Genomic DNA, 25,470 nt, shown 5'->3' with positions numbered 1-25,470 from the left:
TAGTTGCTCCTTACGCTTGTCCAAACTCAATTCCCGTTTCTTCTAGAATCTACAATTGGTCACAATTACCAATTATCAATTACAAGCCTTTAGGAATTCAATATTAACTCATACTTGTCTACAGAAATTTGGGCAGCATCTCCCCTATACATACAACACCCCGAGATTTAACTCGGCTCCAAATGTCAACAACCATACCAACAACAATACCAACAACATCAACAATCGAATTAAAATGCATTCTAGCACGAATAGTATTCTTTTCTACATAGTGCGACAACTTCCAATCTAACTTCGCACTTCCAAACCAATATCAATGTTTTCATATTCATTTACTAATCAAGATCATTCCAATACAATTCGGAAGCATTTCATATCATTCTACAAAATATTTACAAAATATACAAAAATTCCACCAAAACCATAATTCATCCAAAACCTCTAATCTTCGACATAAATATTCATAACACATTTTCATCTTCCAATTTCATTAACAATAATCATAATTCGCACCTTAATAATTTCATTTTCATCATTACATAAATCTACCATAAAATCACAAAACATCCCATAACAACTTAACAATCAATCTTTCATGCCAATATAGACTAGCATCCCTCCAAATTCACCAATCAACATAATAATTCACATTTAGAACTCCATTTCCATAATTACATAAAAACTACATTAAAATCACATAATTTCCTATTATCATTTTCAACAATTTTTCATACCAACTTGAACCATTTTTCTTCCATTTCCATCACAAGGCTTCAACAACACAATTAACATAATAAATAAAATTTTAATCATATCATTCACCATTTTCGGCCATACACCCACATACACATAACACACAATTTTCATACTCTACATTCCTTCCCACATTCTACAACACATATATATATTTCTTCCAAGACAAAAGGAGTAAAATCTTACCTTTTTCTTCCTAGTTTCTTCACTTGACCAAGGAGCTAATTTGACGAAACAAGCGGCCTATCTTCTGAAACAACTACACCACGTTGTAGAGGGTCCTTGAATTAGTAGGTATACCACAAGAAAACAATTTTTGGAGCAAGATTTTAAGGGGTAAAATTTTGAGGACTTGGCCGAATGGCCTTAGTAGTTTTGCTCTTCTTTCTTTTGTTTTTCTTCTTTCTCAATTTGTCTTGAAAGTTCTAAGGATAATGATCCCCTTCTCTCTAATTTATCACATGGAAAATTAATTAAGTAACATGGGTTGGGCTTGGCCATGTAGTGGCCGGCCACCCCTCACTATTGGGCCTTGATTTTGTTTTTTCTGAGTCCAATTGGTTATGAATCTTGTTTTGTAATTCCCGAAACTAATTTCCAAAATTCCAATTTTGCCCTTGGCCTTCCTCAATATTTCCACATTAATATTTCATGAACAACACACATATATTAATTAAAATCAACATGTGACTTTATTTCTTACAAGTCAAAATTATTTCGAATTTTCCGAATGTGCGAAAAGACGGGGTATAACAGTTTACGGGTCGTAAATCACTTTACGGTCTGTAAACCAGGTCGTATTTTACCATTTCCTCGACTGGCAGAAAGTTGAAGTTTTGCATGCCAGTTTACGACCTAGCAGTTTACGGACCGTATACCAGTTTACGGTCCGTATTTGCACTTTAGGACCACTGGGCAGATTGCAATTCTACAACTCTCCATATTTCTTAGACTTCTCATTTTAATCATCCATATCCATGCACATGCATTGCTCACCTCACCTTGCCTTATCTTAGCCAACTTTCTCGTCTTACGTCGGATTCCTTTGAAATCTCGCCTAAGGTCATCAAACGTCGTTTCTTGCTCATGGACATCATACACCCATACTTATCACTAGTTCATTCACTTGCGTACCAACGGAAAATTTTCCGAGGTGTAACATTCTTGCCCCCCTAAGAACATTCGTCCCCGAATGTTAAAGTGTTCGGGAATTCTATAAACATTTCGCCAGAGTTTCCCCTATAATATGGCACTACCATCCTGCCACAACAACCCAATAATATCGATGCCACACACGGCCACAACATAATAACATAAAATTTTTGGCCACGCATGACCCAAAAGCATAAAAGGAAAACATACATACCTTATGATCTTGACGTCTCATCTTGGGCTTCTTCCAAGGGCTGAAATAAATGTGGGTATTTGGATCGCATACTTTCTTCGGCTTCCCACGTCATTTCCTCTCGATGGTTATTTCTCCACAAAACATTAACTGAGGCCACTTCTTTATTTCTAAGCCTCCGTACTTGCCTATCTAATATGGCAATGAGTCTTTCATCATAAGTCAATTTCTCTGTCACTTTTACATAATTTACTGGGACGATCCTAGAAGGATCTCCAATGCATTTTCGGAGCATCGAGACGTGAAACACTGGATGGACTGACTCTAATTCCGGAGGTAGTTCTAATTCATAGGCCACCTTTCCTATTTTGCGCACAATCTCATATGGCCCAATATACCGGGGACTAAATTTCCCCTTTTTGCCAAATCTCATAACGCCCTTCATTGGCGACACTTTCAAGAACACCCAATCTTTCACTTCGAACTCTAAGTCCCTTCGACGATTATCCGCATAGGACTTTTGACGACTTTGAGCCGCTAGCAACCGATCTTGTATGAGCTTAACTTTCTCTATAGCTTGCTGAACCAAGTCTGGCCCTATCAATTTAGTCTCTCCTGATTCGAACCACCCAATCGGGGATCTACACTTTCACCCATATAAAGCTTCATACAGTGCCATTTGAATGATAGAATGATAACTATTATTGTAAGCAAACTCAATGAGTGGCAAATGGTCATCCCAGTTTCCTCCAAAGTCTATCATGCATGCCCGTAACATGTCCTCAAGAGTATGAATAGTACATTCAGCTTGTCCATCGGTCTGTGGATGAAATGTCGTGCTAAGGCTAACCCGGGTCCCTAAACCCTTTTGGAAAGACTCCCAAAATTTAGTTGTAAACTGAGTCCCTCTATCAGAGATAATAGATACCAGAACGCCATGGAGTCTCACTATCTCTTTAAGGTAAAGCCTTGCATAGTCTTCTGCCACATAGGTCATCCTGACCGGTAGGAAATGGGCTGACTTGGTGAGTCTATCCACAATCACCCATATAGAATCATATTTACGTGGAGAACGGGGTAACCCTGTAATGAAGTCCATATTAATCACTTCCCAATTCCAGGTTGGGATTTCTATAGCTTGCAACAGTCCACCCGGCTTTTGGTGCTCGATTTTCACCTGTTGACAATTAGGACATTGGGTTACAAATTTCGCTATATCTTTCTTCATTCCATTCCACCAGTATATGGACTTAAGATCGCGATACATTTTCATCGCTCCGGGGTGAACAGAATAACGGGAACTATGAGCTTCTCTCAAAATCGGGTGGCGTAAACTTGCAACTTCGAGAACACATAATCTTCCTCTACACTGGAGAACTCCGTCTCCTGAAATGTCAAATGATGACTCCTCTTTCTGAGGGAGTGTATCTCTGTACTGCATTAGCATGGGATCCTCATATTGTCGCTCTTTCACTTCTGCTACTAGCGACGAGACTGTTGTATTCTGGATAGTAGCTCCGCTGCTACCTGAGTCCACTACCGGACTCCTAGGCTAGCTAACTGTTGGAGCTCACGGGCCATTTCTCTTTCTTCTGGTCGTACATCACATAGACTCCCCATCGATCTACGGCTAAGAGCATCAACCACAATATTTGCCTTTCCGGGGTGATACAAAATATCAACATCGTAGTCTTTCAGCAATTCTAGCCATCGTCATTGTCGCAATTTCAACTCTTTCTGCTTGAAGATATACTGAATACTCTTATGATCTGTATAAATATCCACGTGGACACCATATAAATAATGTCTCCATATCTTTAGCGCATGAACTACCGCGGCCAATTCTAGATCATGGGTAGGATAATTCTGCTCATGTTTTCGTAATTGCCTTGAAGCATACGCAATCACTTTGCCATGCTGCATCAATACACAGCCTAGCTCAACACCTGAAGCATCGCAATAAATGACATATCCTTCCAATCCCTCTGGAAGTGTCAGAACTGGGGCAGAAGTCAATCTACCCTTTAATTCTTGGAAACTACGTTTGCAAGCATCTGTCCATTGAAACTTTGTCGATTTCTGGGTCAACCTTGTGAGTGGTGCAGAAATAGAAGAAAAACCTTCAACGAACCTCCTGTAATAACCTGCTAAGCCCAGAAAGCTACGAACCTCCGTAGGAGTTGTGGGCCTTGGCCAAGTCTTCACGGCCTCAATCGTTTGACTATCCACTCGAATACCATCGGCTGCCACAATATGCCCAAAACATTCCACTGAGTTCAACCAGAACTCACATTTGGAAAACTTTGCAAACAATTCTCGAGTTCGAAGAACTCCAAGGACAATACGCAAATGATCCGCATGTTCTGCTTCGGATCTAGAATACACCAAAATATCATCAATGAATACGATTACAAATAAGTCCAGAAAGGACCTGAACACATTATTCATCAAATCCATAAATGCCGCTGGCGCATTAGTTAGCCCAAATGACATCACCCGGAATTCAAAATGACCATATCTTGTCCGGAAAGCTGTCTTGGGGATATCTTTCTCCCTTACTCTCACTTGATCATACCCGGACCTCAAATCAATCTTTGAAGACCATTTGGCACCTTGCAATTGATCGAACAAATCATCAATCCTCGGGAGAGGATATTTATTCTTAATCGTCACCTTATTCAACTGCCTATAATCAATGCGCATTCTCAAGGAGCCATCTTTCTTTCGGACGAACAATACGTGTGCTCTCCACGGGGATGAACTAGGCCTAATGAAGCCTTTCTCGAGCAGATCTTTCAATTGCTCCTTCAACTCTTTCAATTCTGCGGGTGCCATTCTATAAGGAGGAATAGATATAGCTTTAGTGTCTGGCAACACATCAATGGAAAAATCAATCTCCCGCTCGGGAGGAAGGACTGGAAGCTCTTCCGGGAACACATGCGGGAATTCATTCACCACTGGAACTGACTGTAGAGTCGGCGACTCAGCTTCTACATCTTGAACTCATACTAGATGATAAATGCACCCTTTTGTGATCATTTTCCTTGCCTTTAGATAGGAAATAAACCTACCTTTTGGTGATGCCGTATTTCCTTTCCATTCTAACACTGGTTCTCCCGGAAACTGGAAACGAACCACCTTCATCCGGCAATCAACGTTGGCATAACAAGAATCCAACCAATCCATGCTCATAATGACATCAAAATCTACCATTTCTAGCTCATGCAAATCAATCATAGTACGGCGATCACAAATCACAATCACACAATTTCTATATACTCGGCTAGCTTTTACCGATTCACCCACGGGTGTAGACACCTCAAAAGGTTTGATAGACTCCGGCTCAATTATAAATCGACCCGCAATATATGAAGTAACATATGATAATGTGGAGCCCGGATCAATCAAATCATATACATCATGAGAGAATACCGATAATATACCTGTGACCATGTCAGGAGAAGACTCAAGATCTTGGCGTCCCGCCAATGCATAAATACGGTGCTGAGGACCGCTAGAAGTGGGAGCTCTCCCTCTACCTCTACCATGGCCGACTGGCGTATGTGAACCTAGCACCGTAGGGCGTACAGATGCTGATGATTCGGCTACCGACCCTGATGGCTAGGTCCTACCTCTACCCTGTAATAAGGGGCAATCACGCATGATATGGCCTGGTTGACCACATGAATAGAAACCATTCGAGCCCAATTGGCATCGACCCCAATGCAACTTCCCACACTGGGAACATCGTGGTACAGGTGGCCTTGACTGGCCTGAATCATCTCTGAACTGAGGTCCTGAATAACTGGGACTCGGCCCTGAGCGAGCAGATCTATCAAGGCTCTGGCCTGGAAATCGTGGAGATGCACTGGTCATAGAATAGCCTGAATGTCTAGGGAACTGCTGCCTGTGTCTGCCTCTAAACTCACTTGTCGGACCCGAAGATCTAGCTCTCTTGCTATGTCCCCGATCTTGCTCACGCTCACTTCTCCGCTGTTGTAGGCTTTCTTCTATGTTCTGAGCATGTGCATGAATGCGTGCAATATCCATACCATCCCGAAGGGACGCAGTCAAGCATTTATCCATCAAGTGTGGCCCTAGGCCCTTTACAAATTGGTGTACCCGGTCACCCATATCCGCTACCATGGCCGAAGCATACCTAGCCAGGGAGTTAAAGCGGAGGCTATACTCTAGGGCACTCATACTACCTTGCCTCAAGTTCAAGAATTTATCGGCCCTAGCTCGCCGAACTTCCGGAGGAATATAATGACGGAGAAAGGCATCAACAAACTCTTGCCATACCGGGGGAGGTGCATTGGCCCCCCGTGAAGCCATCCACACCGTATACCACTGGATCGAGACATCTCTCAATTTATATGACGCTAACTCCACCGACTCGGTGTCTGAAGCATGTATCAATCGGAGTGTCCTCAATATACCGTCAATAAAGTCCTGAGGGTCCTCCTCCGGTTTTGACCCAAAGAATTTCGGAGGGTTCAAAGTAATGAAATCACGGGCCCTCGCACTAACAACCCTATCACCACGCCCTGAACTTTGCCTCTGAGTCTGGGCCGCAACCAAATGAGTCAACAAATTAATGGCCTCTTTCACATCTTGGCCAGAAGCATCCGGTAGAGGAGCTGGAGGTGCTGGAGCAGGGGCTGAGGCTCCCTTACGCTCCCCAGTAATAGGCACTGTCTGGGAGGACTGAGATTGAGCCGCACTCTTGGACTCACTTTCCTCTACTACCGGTGGCGGTGCTCTTGTAGCCACTTTTCTGCCACCGTCTTACCCTTTTGGGCTGCTATAGCCTTTTTCTTTTTAGGCATCTCTGAAATACACAACACATGATTTAGGAACAAGAATTTCTTACATCAGAGCTCTATCGCACGATTATTATGAAGAAAGAAGGTCAATCATTCCTAAAATGTCCGCAGCTTCCTGTTTATAAGTGTGGCGCGCAACACACCCATAACCAAGACTCTACTAGACACGGCTCGTAGACACACCCTAGGACTGAACTGCTCTGATACCACTTTTGTCATGACCCGACTAGGGGGCCGCGACGAGCACCCGGTGCTAGCCCACCCGGGCACCCCTTAGCTTACACTTAGACTTGCATCTAGGTGAGCCACATCATTAATCATACATTTCTAAGCATCGACCATGCTAGTCCCATTGGACGACAACATCTTCAATCATTATAGGCATCTATGCCACAACAATGTACATGGGCCGACGAGGCTAACAAAATGATATACAAAATATCTAACCATATACACGTGACTACGAGCCTCTAAGAAGAATAAGTACCCAAAAGCTATGGCTCCGAAGGAAATAGAGCTCCGCTATGTAATCTCTGAATAAGCAGCTATGGATCAAGTCTGTCTCCCTGTGCACCTGCGGGCATGACGCAGCGTCCACAAACAAAAAGGCGTCAGTACGAAGAATGTACTGAGTATGTAAAGCATGATCAACATAAATATAGAAGCATCATAGACAGTATATGAAGTGGCATAGGAGGGAAGACAATAATATCATCATCAGGGCACTTACCTGCCTTTCATAGGAACTTTCCATTTCTCATGCGTATTACATAATAGTGCTCGTATTCGTATACATGCCCCTATTCGCATTCATATACATAGTCTTTTCACATTCATATTCATATTATATACATACCCATACGCTTATATACATACATAGCGTACCCGACCATAAGGTTCGGTGCTTCATACATACTTGGCCAACCAAGGCTCAATGTTATTTCTACCTGGCCCTACCAAGGCTTCAGGGTTATCCGTACCATCTGCAGATGTGTGCGCGCGTTACGTAATCATATACATACATATATAAATCCATATACATATATTCTACCCGGCATTATAAGCTCGGGGTTCATTATAGCCCTGTATAGGCACACATATGTATAATAGCCCATAGGCACCTTTAGCATCATCATTATTATCATCATCATTACTATCTTCTTCATTATCGTTACATCTATATCATGGGCCTACTCGTCATACGAGGAGCGTAGTGCAATCGTAGTATGTATCAAGGATCGTGAGCTTACAAGCTTAGAAAATTTATCAATTGAAGGCAACATACGCGTATAGAGGATCTAGAGAATTGGCCAAAGAACCATGCCTTATGAAAGAAGGGTTAGCCTTCCATACCTTTTCGTCAGAATATTCTACACTTGCACGTCCCCTTCCAATGTTAGCGTTTCTACCTTCATTAATATCATAACAATGGCCATTAGTCCTTCACATTATCCACATTATCTAGATTTCTCAATTTGTTTCTAATTCACCCATGTTCAAGGTCATAACACCCAACTTCGTGCATTCGCCTAAAGTTTCTAGTTCATGATCTTAAAACCATTTATAACATGTTCACACTCGTATACGAACCTGCTAGATATAGTCAGACTGAAACTAAGGACAGTATGGAAACTTATAAAAACAAACGAAAGATTAATAACGCCACATATCATAAACCTGTCTCCTGAGGAGTCACAGCTGACCAAAGCATAACACAATATGCAAGCCGACAAGGCTGCCACTATATACAGGAAGATCCAAAACAAACCATATCGACACAGTTACATACAACCCACATATGTCTACAGACCTCTAAGAGTGTACAAGTGAAATATGATGGGACAGGGCCCCGCCGTACCCCTGGACATGCATAAGTCAACATCAAAAGATCTGTGCCAAAATAATCTAGGCTCCAGAACAATGGAGCTCTCCAAAACAGCTGAGCAGAAGTCCTAAGCTGGAGGATCATCAAACCGAGTGTCTGTACCTGCGGGCATGAAACGCAGCCCCCCGAAGAAAGGGGGTCAGTACGAGGTATGTACCGAGTATATAAAGCATGAAATACAATAAAGAAGATCAAGACTGAATAAAAGGTAATAGAAGGCAAGTATGATAATCAAGGATACCAATGCACCTGTGCCTTACGAGATTAAAATCATGCATGTGTATATCATATACTATATCAAGCCCATTATGGGACTCAGTGAATAAAGTCATCATATACCATACCGACCCATCATAGGACTCGGTGCCATCATCACGTCATCATATATATATATATATACATACCCGGCCCTCTAGTGAGGGGCTCGGTGAACAATGAGGTGAAATTGTGCACGAAAACATACCCGGCCCGGGACTCGGTGAAAGATATATTAACGGCATGCACGAGCAGAATAATGAGCAACCATATGCAAACTAAATCATCATCTGAGACTCAATAGAATAATTAGAATGAACTAACACTTGAGAATAAAAAACAACAGTCATGTCAAATACCCCTCGAATATCACTATGGATTATATCAAATAGAACTTCAGGAATCATAGACACGTATCAGGACATAATGAAACAGCTTTTGGAAGTCAAGAACATTAGCCATCCTAGTGTCTCTAAGAATAGAAGCTTCTTTGGAGTTTATACATTCGTCGTCTGTTTGTCTCACATAGATCATGCCAAAATAAAAGAAGGGTTAGCTTTACATACCTTACGTCGTCCAAGGAACTCAACTTAATTACGAACTAAGACGAAACGGGCAGCGTCTCCCCTATATCATTAGCATCTCCCAATTCGGTATATCACCACAACAACCCAACAATAAATAAATCTCAAAAACACAACAATATACTTAATTTACTGCAACAATCCATCCAATATATATCCTTAAAATCAATCCCTTAAACTTATCAGTATTTCTAACGGAATTTCGACAACATTTCCTTTATAAACTGGACAAACCCGAAAATCCAATTCAGCTAAATTCTCAGCAACAACGTCAAACAACAATATTGACAATCAATATACATCATAACTCAGATATTTCCATCCATTTGACTCCACTGGAACATCCCCACCTTCATAAACCTCCCAAAAATGCCAAACGAGCTTTTAACATTATTTCCTCCGTTCTAATCTGTTAAAACTCTAAATAAACACTTTAATTACATAAGAGGAACCTTATACATACCTTAGCAGCAGATCAATCACGAAATATCATCCCCCAAGCTCAATAATTATCTTAAAACGACGACAACAACTCGTATTACACTTTATCCATCACGAGCCTAGGATTCGGGGCCTCGAACTTGTTCGATTCTCCACTTTCTCTTTCTAACTCTCCTCTCTCTCTCTATAAAATCTTGTGGACTGCTTGGTTTGTAAATGAATGAATTTGTATGCATTTAGCCCTTATATATGGGTCTTGGGTCGATTCCCACCGACCTTGAGTCGGGCTGGGCCGAGCCCACTGCCCAGCTTGACCTTGCTGCATTAAAACGTCCATAACGTTTTATCCCTATGTCGTGTGAAGGCCCACGACCTATCGGTGGAACGATAATTCAATTATCTACAACTTTCATATTTGTGGCTTTCCCAAATTCCCAAATAATAATTGGTTAATGGTCTCCTGATGTCAGATCACACGAAAACGTAACTTAAAAACATATGTTTGGAGGGCTTACACTTGGATTTGGCTCAAGGGTCCTTCTTGAGTTGTGGTTAACTTCACATATATTTTCCATATAACTTATCATATGTCCTTTATAAAAATTCCCATCATATGGGCCCCACCTCAACTTACGGTTACGAGGGCTATATATCTTTTAACGTATCATTCCAATCATATTGTACGAATTCCAAATATCATACTCATTCCATCCTCATGCTACTACAGTAGAATTTCATTCTTTATACTTGTAATATTTGCTTCTCCTTGAGCTCACCTTAAGCCGTCTGTAACCTTAGTAATACGAAATTTTCTGGCGTGTAACATCCTCCCCCTCTTAGAAATATTCGTCCTCGAATGTTAAATGAAGACTAATACTCGTATCCAATTCCAATGCTTACTATTATCACTCAACCCTTCACAATTCCTAAAGTACTTTTCAATACTTATCTTTCCTCTAAAAGCTTCAAATTCATTGTACTTTTCAATACTTATCTTTTCTCTATAAGCTTCAACTTCCCTTAGCCAGTTGATGCTTTCAGTTATATTGATTTCTATAAGGGACACATTACTCTCTTTCCTAAAACACATGTAATCATGTTTCTTTCTCTTCTTGTTTCATTCTTTACTCGTTTAAGCTTACTCTTTTTACACTAACTCACCTCTCGAATGACTCCTTGCTTATCATTGCTTCCCCTCTTAAGTCTCTTCTCATAATCTTATCACATTACCCGAATCACATTAATCCTAGTTCATCAACCTTACTTCTAATCCGCGAGAGAACTTATCTTAACCCTCCTTTCAGTCGATGTACAATTATTATTAACCCTTCATTCTTCAGTTTACACTTGTGTTTCTTACTGATCATAGCACACATATATATACTGATCACAATCAACTTTAACAAAATTTGGCAGAACCTCCTTGATCCTCGGACTCGTCGATCCTTTTTCTTGCTCAATAATGGTATTAAGTCTCACATGGTTTGCAAGTCTATCCCACTTCATTTCATCCATATGACCATGAAAATGGTATTGATTCACATATGTAGAGTCTAGATAAATTCAATCTGAAATGTCCTGTCGAGGGTGTCCCTCGTCGACTCATTAAAGGCTTCATAATTTTCGAGAATTTTCATAATCCTCTGGGTACTCTATAACCACAATGATACAAAAATTAAAGTTCCAAGGCGTAATATTCTTCTGGTAAAACCCCATTTATTCAATGATCCCATTGAATTCGCAAGTAATCTAACACACCTCAGGGCTATCGTAGGAAACATATAACATATACTTATATCATATTCAAAGTGATTGTCCTATTTTCCCTTAATGATAATTCCAACTCAACATTTCGACTCAATTGACCATATATTTTCTGTCACGACCCGACTAGGGGCCGTGACGGGTACCCGGGGCTAACCACCGAGCACCGCTCGTTCTACCACTCATCATACTCATTAAGCCTCCTTTTTCGTTCATAAACTCATAATCATAAGAAAATCATTTTCATTGAAGAACATAAATACTTTTATATACATGAGCCCTTTGGCTATCAAAAGATAATGTACACATATCTACGTATATACAGTAGTGATCTTGTGAGACCATATAACCCACACATATCTATCTACGAGCCTCTACTAGAGTACTAGACATATGGACGGGACAAGACCCCGTCGTGCCTAACATACATATATACATATATATATATACAAAAGTATAAACCCGATTAGCACCTCCGGAATAATGGAGTGCTCCTGAGAATCTGCTAATAGCTCCTATAGGTCTGCGCCGTCTCCCTGTCTACCTGTGGGCATGAACACAGAGTCCAAAGAAAACGGACGTCAGTACGAATATTGTACTGAGTATGTAAGGCATGAATGAAATAAACATGATAGAGAATCACAAATCATGAGGTGAAGGAAAAACATGTGCGACCTTTAAGGATGAATGCATTTCATACATATACCACATATACATAATCGTCGTACATGAATCATCACAGCGTATACATCATCACGTCATATAATTCAACATCATAATACCGTATCTACTAATACACATAAAATGTTATCCGTATTCGGGCACTTAGGGCTCGACAATATCCGTATTCGGCCACATGGTGGCTCAACAGTATCCGTATTCGGCCACGTAGTGGCTCGACAGTATCCGTATTCGGCCACGTAGTGGCTTGACAGTATCACATACATATCTTCCATATTCGGCCACATAGTGGCTCGACCATGTCACATGCATCCCACAAGGATCATTATATATCATCTTCATCATTGTCATCGTATACATCTTATAAGCTTATCGTAACCTTTCATTAATGCACACATTTAAATTCAAAGACAATTTATGAAAGTCACATCGTATTCGTAGCATGAATTTCATATAATTATCGTATGATAGTCTTTATAATCTTTAGGCTTAAGCTAAACATTACCACTATCGTTTATATAGCATATCTCTTACCTTTATCTCATATGAAATCCTCTATGAACATAGACTCATAACTTTGCGGAACATTGGTCATAGGACATGCTTATGGACAATCTATAACAATGTCGGGGTGACATAAGGTCGAGAACCCCCGAGTCCATTATGGAGCATTCATAAGCATTATGCCTCACCTTGAAGGAATTAGCATATAAGGTGAGTGTAGTCAATGGAAATATCAATGGAGCATAATATGTATCATTAGCCTTGTAGAGCTATGATATTGTAGGCCTTAGTATCTTTATACTTAGACTCACCATCCTCAGTACCGCATTCGTAACATGCCTCTTATCTTATCCCATATGGCTATTCATAAACATAGGCTCTTAGTTTTCCGGAAGGTAGGAAAGTCATGGAGTGGTAAGGAAAATACTATCATAGGAATCATATAAGGATCATTAACTTTGTAGGAATATCATATCATGAGCTTTATGACTTCTAGACTTAGATTCATTATCAACATCGTCATACTTGTAACGTGTCTCTTTTCTTTATCTTGTGATACTCTTTATAATCGTAGACTCATAGTTTCTGATACGTAGGGAAAATCATGAAGAAGGAAGGAATATCATATCATGGGATTCATGCCTTAGAAAGAAGGGACTAGCCTTGCATACCTTTGTCGTTTAGCTATTCTATTGCTTGCTCGTCCTCCTTCGATGACACGTCTCTACCTTAAAGAGGGAATTTATACTAACGTTAGTCAATCGGCGACAAGAACACGCTACTATTTCTAGGGAAAATTGGACAGAATTTCCTTTGTTTCTACTACATTTCCCATGTTTTATTTCAACTCCCAAACATCTACAACAATAACTCACAATATTGTACCAACATTCATCATTTATCTACATTTAGCAAAATCCACCATTTTTCTCCAATTACTCCACATTCATGGTTATACCTTGTTACCACATTTCCTTGTATATAATACTCATTCCATGACCTAAACATCATTTACAACGTATTCATCATCATAGCACACCAACATTCATGATTCAACCAAGCTATCACCCAACTATGGCACCATTCACTCAGTAATGGTCCATTTTCTATGTCTTGCTACAATTCAAGTATTTTAGCCTTTCAATGCCTTGAACAACATGTTATAGTCATGAAACGTACCTTGGATGTTGGTTGAACAAGCCTTGAATGAGAATACTCCTCTAGCACCAAAACCCTATCTCACCTCCTTTGGTTTTCTTTGATGAAGATGAACTTTACTTGGGTTTCACACTCTTGTTTTCATGAACTTGATGTTGTTGATAATTGATTCCCTTTGAATCTTAGTGGATGAGTGATAAGTAATATTCTAGAGTTATCTTGAAGAGAGGAGAGGGGATACGAAATGAAAAATGAATGAAAGGGTCCCTTATATTAAAATACCAAAAGCTGGCCGACCATCTTTATACGGACCAACATACGGTTCGTATAATATTTACTAACCATATGTTGGGACCATATATGTGGTCCAGTGAACCTTGGTGTTCTGGTCTAGATCTACAGAATGGTCATACGGTCCGTATATATTATACGGCCAGCATGTCTGGTCGTATGTTGTCCAGTTCTCCGGAACTTGTTTTTGTCGACTCATTTGATCTCCGATCCTTATGGAACCTTCTTGGCACTTGTTTAACACTTAAATATCAATCTTAGGGACATTATTACACTTCTCTAAGACATCATTATGCCATCATGGACTCATTGCTCGAAATTCTTATCCGATACACAACGTATGATTCGCTTTCCTTAGCAACTTTCTCTCCTTGCATTGTATGCCTTTAAAACCTCGTTGAGGGTCATCTAATACTCTCTATTACTCGTCAAAACATTGTATACGCCGCGTCCTCTGTTAGCCTATTCACTGTACATGTACGGGGGTTTTTCCAAGGTGTAACATTTTCCCTCAACTGACTCGGAGTATCACAAACACACTATTCTTGCTTACCTCTTACTCCTCTTTTTAAGTACCTAATCGGTTTCATTCCCGACATGTAAATACTTGCAAGTTACATAACCGTTCTTGTGTGATTCATAAATGAACATCTAAACTTATTCATAAACTTCCATTCCTTTGGTTCGTTCTACTTTACGCATATCATACATAACAAAACTCTTTTTTTGTTGTAACTTATCTCGTCATACTCTTTTCTTTCCTTTATTTGTCATCTTATTATCACATCTTATATTCTACAATAGAAAGCTTTATGTCCCTCTTATTTGTCCCTTATAAATCGCTATATCATTATCAAACGACTCTACTGTCACGACCCAACTCCGTAGGCCGCGGCTAGTGTCCGTGCAGGACACCCAAACATACCCAATAACCCAAATTGGCATAATGACAGAATATTTTTAAACATAAAAGTCACTTGGCGTTGGTAATTAGCATGAAAGAACCGACACAGTACATGGAAGCCGATGAGGCTGTCACAGATCATATCATACCCAAACATATACAGAACCCACACAAGTATATCTACAGACCTCTACAGATCATAACATAATCATAAGAAGGGACAGGGCCCCGTCATACCCCTGAATAGCATACATATATAATAGCAACGGACTATACCAACATATAGGCTCTGGACAAAAGAGCGCTCCCAATATAGCAGAATAGATGTCCTAGGCAGGCGGTCAGCAAATCTGTCTTCTGTACCTGCGCGGCATGAAAACGCAGCCCCCGAAGAAAGGGGGTCGGTACGAAATATGTACTGAGTATGTAAAGCATAAAACATAGTAAGCGAAGTCATAATCAAAGCAGAAGGTACAGAAAATGGACAGAATATCCAGATTAGCAAAATATTGATCATAAAGCATAAATAGTATTTGTTGAAAACATATGTCGTACCTGGTCCCAATACGGAACAAGATCATAACCGAAACAGGACTTACAGAGAAGTAAGTGTGACATCCGAAGTATCAAATGCATATTTTCAAAACATGAGGAGTGTGTTCAGAAACATATACCATATCATATCCGGCCCCTGCCAAGGGCTCGGCGAAACAGAACATGGCCACCCCCCGACGCTGGTGCCACCATACATAAGGAACAGAGTAGGGGATAACTCCGTAACATAACATATCATATCATATCAAATGGCCATATCAGATCATATCATATCAGAATGTGTGTACATGGCACAGCATACTCCAAAACCCATGTACATATATACCTACCCCCTCACATCGAGGCACGACGAACAATGCAATGGAATACGCTTGACAACATATCCTGGCCCGGGCTCAGTGTGGGAAACACTGGGGCATCCACGAATGGAGTAGTGAGAAACCAAAATGCAATAAAAATATCATAGATTTCGAGAGACTCAATGAGGCATATCGAATGACAAATCAAATCAATGAAGTAAGACGGAATCATAGTGAACGTATGTCATATGTCATGATGGATCACAAAAAAATACTACTCCTGAAATCCTTTTCTTATTCCAAAATGGTTTACCAGACTCGAGGGAATCATTAAAACAATTTTCCTTAGTAGTTAAAAGGATAGTTAAAACGTTTCATTTTATAGTGTTCGAAAATAAGGCAATAGTACAATAAGAGAGCAAAGCGGGAATAGTGGAACTAAATGCAATACAAAATGTCGTACCTTTACAGAGACTCAATATAGTGTCCCGAATAAGCATCATTAGTAGTTGAAAAAGTAGATAAGACATTTCCTTCAAAATTGCTTGAAATCAAGTTACAAAGGACCATAAGGGTAAAATTGGAAATAGCGGGCCCACCCCGGGACAACCAAAGCGGCGGGCTCAAATTACGTGTATTAAGCTTATGGGGTCACATACAGAGGTCCTAGGGCATTCCATAACTTCCTAAGTGATTTGGAGAAATTTTGCATAATTTTTCAGTAAAGCATACTAAAAGGGTTCAATTCTATTGAACGAAAATGTGACAATTTCATACGCGGATTCCGATGAGCAGAATATTCTCCGAGGCGTGAATCCGATCCTAGTACATCTAGGACATGCCAAAAGAAGAATCGGGATAGATTTACATACCTTTCACGCAATTTACGCCTTTCCAAGTTCACTTCCCGTTTCGTCCAAAATCTGCAAATGGTCACATTTACCAAATGTTAACCATAAGGCTTTAGGCTTAAATCTCAAGTCAACACTTTTCTACACAAATTTGGGCAGCATTTCCCCTATACATATAGCATCCTCGAGAATTCAACTCGGCCAAAATAGTCAACAACAACCCAACAACAACACCAACCATAACAACAACTACAACAAAACATACAATATGGCACAACTAACCTTCTTTCCGACATAGTGTCATACCCTTCATTCAAACTTCATATTTTCAAATCAATATCAACATTCTCATATTCTCATATTCATTACTAATTAAGATCATGACAACACAATTTAGAAGCATTTCATATCATTTCTACAAAATATTCATGAGATATACATAATATACAAACTTCTCGCCAAAGTCATAATTCATCCAAAGCTTCTAATCTTTGGCATACATATTCATGACATGTTTCCATATTTCAAGTTCATCCACAATCATCATAGTTTGCACCTTAACAACCCCATTTCCATAATGTCATAAAATCATACTAAAACGACATAAACTTCTACATTCCATTTCAATGCAAACTTACATCATTTCATCTTTACTTACATTGCAAGAATCACAACAACACAACTAACATGTTAAGAAAAAGTGATTCATTCCCATTCCAATTTTAATACCACACGGCCAACATTCCATTCTTCCAACTTCCATCAAATTCATTCAACTTTCATTCTCAATATGAATTCCATCCAACACATAACTAGAATACAACATAAATTTCAACTTATCAGATGTATACATTAATACACACACACGACCACACAGAGCTATGCACACCCACTTTGCAAACTTCCATATTTTCATGAATTCTACTCATTTCCATATACTACAACACAAACAAACCTTCATAACATAATAACATGGAATGAATTCTTACCTTTTTCTCCAATCTTCTTCACTCAAACATGTTGTCATATTGAAGAAACAAGTGCTCTTTCTTCCCAAACAATAGCACCATGTTGTAAAGGATACTCAATTTAGTAGGAAAATCACAAGATACAAATTTTTGGAGGAAGATTTTTGGGAGTGACTTTGGCAAGCATAGGGCCGAATGGTCCCTTGTTCTTGCTCTTGTTGTTCTTGTTTTTCTCCTTGTTATCTCTTGAAGCTTCTTGTGGATAAAGACTTCTTTATAATGAATTTAGCACACGGAACAATTAATTAAAAATCATGGGTTGGGCCATGCACATGGCCGGCCACCCTTCTCTTATGGGCCTTAATTTTTTCATCATTTGTTTTAGCCCAATGACTTATGGATCACATTTTGTAATTCTTGAAACTAATTTCCAAAATTCCAATCTTGCCCTTGGCCTTCTTCAACACTTCCACATTAATATTTTTCATGAAGAACACACACATATATTAATTCAAATCAACAGATGGCCTTATTCCTTACAAATCAACATTATTTCGAATTTTCCTGAATACACGAAAATACGGGATATAACATCCCCCCCCCCCCTTTAGAACATTCGTCCTCGAATGTTAGATTAGTCTCATAGAGTCTGTAAGTACTTCAGGGGAGCTTTCTTTTACGGTCAGCACAATTGATAAATATTCGCCTTGAATATAATCAAGTAAGGAATTTAGATTACCTGTGGGAATAAGAAATAAGTGGGGAGACTTCCTTTCATTCCGTCCTTTACTTCCAAGGTCATTTCTCCTCCATTATTGTTTTGCCATAAGACCTTAATAGGGGTATATCTTTAGTGCGTAATCTCTGCACCTGGTGATCCAGAATGATTACAGATTGTTTTTCGTCATACAATTCTTCCATCACATGTATCTCTCCTACTGAGAATATTTTGGGAGGGCCACCAATGCATTCACGAAGCATAGATACATGAAATGCTGGATGTACCGCTCCCAGATCAGATGGTAAATCTATCTCATAGGCGACATTCCCAATCTTTCAAATAATCTGATAGGGTCCGATATATCACGGACTGAGCTTACTCTTTTTGCCGAATAGCATTACGCCTCTCATAGGCGATACTTTCAAAAATACCCAATCGCCGACCTGGAACTCTAAGGGTCGACGCCGTTTGTCAGCATACGATCTCCGTCGACTCTGGGCTGCTAATTACCGCTCTCGGATAAGTTTCACCTTATCAACTACCTGTCGGATCATACCTGGGCCGATTAATCCTGTTTTGCCAATACCAAACCAGCCAATCAGTGACCTGGATTTTCTGCCCTACAAAGCCTCGTATCGAGCTAGAATCGTAGCTGTCATTATAAGCATACTCGATCAACGGCTGATGATCGTCTCGGCTACCTCTGAATTCAATAATACAGGCCCGTAACATATCTTCTAGTGTCTGTATAGAGTGCTCGGCCTGTCCGTCGTTCTGAAGATGGAATACTATGCTCAGACTTACCTGAGCCCCTAATCCTTCCTGAAAACAAATCTCCAGAAATTAGTCATAAACTGAGCACCTCTGTCAGTGACAATAGATATAGGAACTCCGTGGAGTCTCACTATTCCTTTAATATATATAGCCTGGCATAATCCTCAACTGAATAAATGGTTCTGGCGGGGAGAAAATGGGCTGATTTTGTCAGCCTATCAACCATACCCCATATGGAAATCATACTTCCGTGGGGTGCGCGGCAAACCTGTAATGAGATCCATATTAATTATCTGTCACTTCCAAGTCAGAAATCCATTTCCTAAAACAGTCCACTCGGTTTCTGATACTCAATTTTTACTTGCTGACACTTTGGGCACTGGTCAACGGGCCTTACAATGTCGGCCACACATAATCTGCCTCGGTATAACAATACTCATCCGGTAAAACCTCGAGCTGGATCCTCTCCTTGTCAAAGGTCGTATCTCTGTACGATACCAGAATAGAGTCCTCAAACTGACACTGTTTTACCTTTCCCATGATCGATGATTCCGTAACTTCTTCGGACAAAATTCCAATATCTTCGGAACCGACCAAACAGATTCCAAGGCTAGCTGACTAATGAGTTTTTCAACCCAATTCTTTATTTCCGAATGTACGCTGGTCAAGCCGTCCATAGACTCACGACTAAGCGCGTCTGCCACAGCGTTAGCTTTTCTAGTGTGGCACAAAATAGTAACATCATAATCTTCCAATAATTCGAACCATCTTCTCTGCCGCGAATTCGACTCCATTTCTCTTAAAACATATACTGGCAGCCCTTAGGGTCCATATAAATATCAACGCGTACTCCATGTAAGTAATGCCGCCATATCTTTAAAGCATGAATCACCGTAGCTAATTTCAGATCATGAGCGAAATAATTTTCCCCTCGTGCGGTCTGAGCTGCCGGGGAACATAGGCCATAGTCTGACCGTTTTCAGGCAACTACATATTTCAATCGATGTCGAAGGTCTAGACCAGTCCTTTGTTGCTTCAATCTTCTGTATGCCAGTTGTTTTCATTTATACTTAATTTATTTTACTTTCATTCGCTCCCCCTCTTTAGGGTTATACTTATACCATATCCATATCTTTTCTTTCTAACCTACAACTTGATTTTCTTCGTACGAAACCTTAACAGAATCGTAATTACATAGTACACAATCTTACTCGGTAGTTGGCACTCAAGTGATATAATTAAGGTAGTTGCTTATCTCATAGTAACCACATACTTCCTTCATACCCATCCCTTATCCGTCGTCCTATTTTCTCGACAATCGAATTATTCGATATTCACATAATTCACCACTTCATGCCATAAATGTTTCTTTGCCCCGTACTATTCTATTTTAGTTTGCTTTCGCAATTAACTTCGTGCTTTGCCCGTCGACTCTTTTAGAGGCTCCGCTTAATTACGTTTCTCACGGTTCACTTCCTCTGACATTTGGGTCTTTCAATCTCAACCGGTAGCAAAATAAGTATCAATCCATTTCGTAACATTGGTACCACACCTTTCCCTTTTTCTCGTAAATTCTGTCCAGCTAATGTTTTCCATATATTACAACGCTGGCTATTAGGGTTCACCAATCGATCGACATAGTCATAAATGGGGGCCGTACACATACGTATATATATCACTCCCATTCCTTTTACAACACATCTTCAATCACATGTTCGAATTTACTCTAATTTCAGGGCTGCGCTGCTTTTTCTTTCTTTTTAACAATCTAATTTGTCTCAGCTCGTGTGACCCCTATAAAGTTTCTAACCATTCCACATATCCTAATTCCCTTTAGGTTACCCCGAATTTCCTATTCGTCTCTTGTACCTATGTTTGCAAAAATATTTGCACATTTCCCAGGGTGTCACCCATCCCAGAATTGCTCTGGCCCTGGCACGCTTAACCTTACAACTTTAATGCATTTAGGCACGTTAAGACCGGTATAATCACATTGATTGCCCCGTACAGCCCTTTGTCACGTAATTTAAGACAAGTCGGGATCTTGACAACTTTTCAGAACGCTCTCGTAGCGGGTCCCACCCCGACCTAGCGAGAATTCTTTTATTTTTTCTGGCTATATAGTTACCGTGTTGCCCCCTGTAAACCCTCAATATTTACGTTCATGCATGTATGTTTCTAAACAGCCCACGAGTTTGAGTTTTCATTCCACAAATTCCATCTCCCACCAGTCGAGGAAAACTGATAAAATGTGTAGTAGGGTATCTTCCGACCACCAGCAAAAGAAGGCTAGAATCCAACGAACTTCGCGGAATCTTTTAGTACTTAATTCACATAATTACCTCCATATTTGTATATATATATTTGAGTAGTGAGCGAACCACTCAATTCCCGACTGCTTGTCATACGTTTTGTATTCTTCCAATTAGAGGAAACTTAATCGTTGGACATTTTTGCCCTTCCGTATATTTTTGCCCCTTTACGCGGGCTATGCTAAAACAAAATAGGGTTAGAACATATTTCTGGTCCCTCCAAATAAATTACGAATTCGCTACTCGTATATGCTCTCTCGAGATAAAATATCCTGATAAGGGCAATGCTTCTTACAAATGACATGGAGGGTACCTCTTAAACTTTTAATCCACCATAATAGATTTATCCTATCGGTATCGACCTTCAAGACAGGTTAAGAATTTATAGCTCATTTTCCTCTTCATATTCCTAGAAAAATTTGGGCAGAGGTTCCTCTGTATTTCTTACTATCCCAAAACCTGTACACAGGAAATACCAACCATGCCTCACAGGGCCAACACATATACGTATATACGTATCATATCATATCACATCATAGCCACACGGGGCTACAATTTCAGATCAAAGTATAAATATGCCGAGGCTTACCTCACATGCCTAACTCAAACTGCACCTGCTACACTTTCCTTTTTAATTTTCACCTTTATGTTTCAATCGTATTCCAAACACCTTACCCAGCATACATCTTTCATATCCTTACTTACCTGTGTACTGGGTAGCTTCCAATATCGTCAGTCGTTGTCTTACGTCGATACCGTTCTCCAGCTGAAATCAAGGGTTAGTAAAGAAAGGGATTCATTTCCTACAGTTGGCTCTATCGCACGATCTAAGAATCAAAGAAAGGTAACACCCTAAATGTCCTGTAGCCTCCTGTTTATAGATGTGGTGCACAACACACCGATAAACAGGACTCTACTAGACACGGTCTGTAGACACTCCGAGGACGAACCGCTCTGATACCACTTCTGTCACGACCCAACTCCTTAGGCCGCGGCTAGTGTCCGTGCAGGACACCCAAACGTACCCAATAACCCAAATTGGCGTAATGACAGAATATTTTTAAACATAAAAGTCACTAGGCGTTGGTAATTAGCATGAAAGAACCGACACAGTACATGGAAGCCGATGAGGCTGTCACAGATCATATCATACCCAAACATATACAGAACCCACACAAGTATATCTACAGACCTCTACAGATCATAAAATAATCATAAGACGGGACAGGGCCCCGTCATACCCCTGAATAGCATACATATATAATAGCAACGGACTATACCAACATATAGGCTCTGGACAAAAGAGCGCTCCCAATATAGCAGAATAGATGTCCTAGGCAGGCGGTCAGCAAATCTGTCTTCTGTACCTGCGCGGCATGAAAACGCAGCCCCCGAAGAAAGGGGGTTAGTACGAAATATGTACTGAGTATGTAAAGCATAGAACGTAGTAAGCGAAGTCATAATCAAAGCAGAAGGTACAGAGAAGTAAGTGTGACATCCGAAGTATCAAATGCATATTTTCAAAACATGATGAGTGTGTTCAGAAACATATACCATATCATATCCGGCCCCTGCCAAGGGCTCGGCGAAACAGAACGTGGCCACCCCCCGACGCTGGTGCCACCATACATAAGGAACAGAGTAGGGGATAACCCCGTAACATAACATATCATATCATATCAAATGGCCATATCAGATCATATCATATCAGAATGTGTGTACATGGCACAGCATACTCCAAAACCCATGTACATATATACCTGCCCCCTCACATCGAGGCATGGCGGACAATGCAATGGAATACGCTTGACAACATATCCTGGCCCGGGCTCAGTGTGGGAAACACTGGGGCATCCACGAATGGAGTAGTGAGAAACCAAAATGCAATAAAAATATCATAGATTTCGAGAGACTCAATGAGGCATATCGAATGACAAATCAAATCAATGAAGTAAGACGGAATCATAGTGAACGTATGTCATATGTCATGATGGATCACAAAAAAATACTACTCCTGAAATCCTTTTCACATTCCAAAATGGTTTTCCAGACTCGAGGGAATCATTAAAACAATTTTCCTTAGTAGTTAAAAGGATAGTTAAAACGTTTCATTTTATAGTGTTCGAAAATAAGGCAATAGTACAATAAGAGAGCAAAGCGGGAATAGTGGAACTAAATGCAATACAAAATGTCGTACCTTTACAGAGACTCAATATAGTGTCCCGAATAAGCATCATTAGTAGTTGAAAAAGTAGATAAGACATTTCCTTCAAAATTGCTTGAAATCAAGTTACAAAGGACCATAAGGGTAAAATCGGAAATAGCGGGCCCACCTCGGGACAACCAAAGCGGCGGGCTCAAATTACGTGTATTAAGCTTATGGGGTCACATACAGAGGTCCTAGGGCATTCCATAACTTCCTAAGTGATTTGGAGAAATTTTGCATAATGTTTCAATAAAGCATACTAAAAGGGTTCAATTCTATTGAACGAAAATGTGACAATTTCAGACGCGGATTCCGATGAGCAGAATATTCTCCGAGGCGTGAATTCGATCCTAGTACATCTAGGACATGCCAAAAGAAGAATCGGGATAGCTTTACATACCTTTCACGCTCTTTACGCCTTTCCAAGTTCACTTTCCGTTTCGTCCAAAATCTGCAAATGGTCACATTTACCAAATTTTAACCATAAGGCTTTAGGTTTAAATATCAAGTCAACACTTTTATACAGAAATTTGGGCAGCATTTCCCCTATACATATAGCATCCCCGAGAATTCAACTCGGCCAAAATAGTCAACAACAACCCAACAACAACACCAACCATAACAACAACTACAACAAAACATACAATATGGCACAACTAACCTTCTTTCCGACATAGTGTCATACCCTTCATTCAAACTTCATATTTTCAAATCAATATCAACATTCTCATATTCATTACTAATTAAGATCATTACAACACAATTTAGAAGCATTTCATATCATTTCTACAAAATATTCATGAGATATACATAATATACAAACTTCCCGCCAAAGTCATAATTCATCCAAAGCTTCTAATCTTTGGCATACATATTCATGACATGTTTCCATATTTCAAGTTCATCCACAATCATCATAGTTTGCACCTTAACAATCCCATTTCCATAATGTCATAAAATCATACTAAAACGACATAAACTTCTACATTCCATTTCAATGCAAACTTACATCATTTCATCTTTACTTACATTGCAATAATCACAACAACACAACTAACATGTTAAGCAAAAGTGATTCATTCCCATTCCTATTTTAATACCACACGGCCAACATTCCATTATTCCAACTTCCATCAAATTCATTCAACTTTCATTCTCAATATGAATTCCATCCTACACATAACTAAAATACAACATAAATTTCAACATATCACATGTATACATTAATACACACACACAACCACACATAGCTATGCACACCCACTTTGCAAACTTCCATATTTTCATGAATTCTACTCATTTCCATATACTACAACACAAATAAACCTTCATAACATAATAACATGGAATGAATTCTTACCTTTTTCTCCAATCTTCTTCACTCAAACATGTT

The sequence above is a fragment of the Lycium barbarum genome, chromosome 3 (genome assembly GCF_019175385.1).
Source record: "Lycium barbarum isolate Lr01 chromosome 3, ASM1917538v2, whole genome shotgun sequence".
Lineage (NCBI taxonomy): Eukaryota > Viridiplantae > Streptophyta > Magnoliopsida > Solanales > Solanaceae > Lycium > Lycium barbarum.
The sequence above is the reverse complement of the archived record's forward strand: the minus strand, read 5'-3'. Positions refer to the sequence as shown.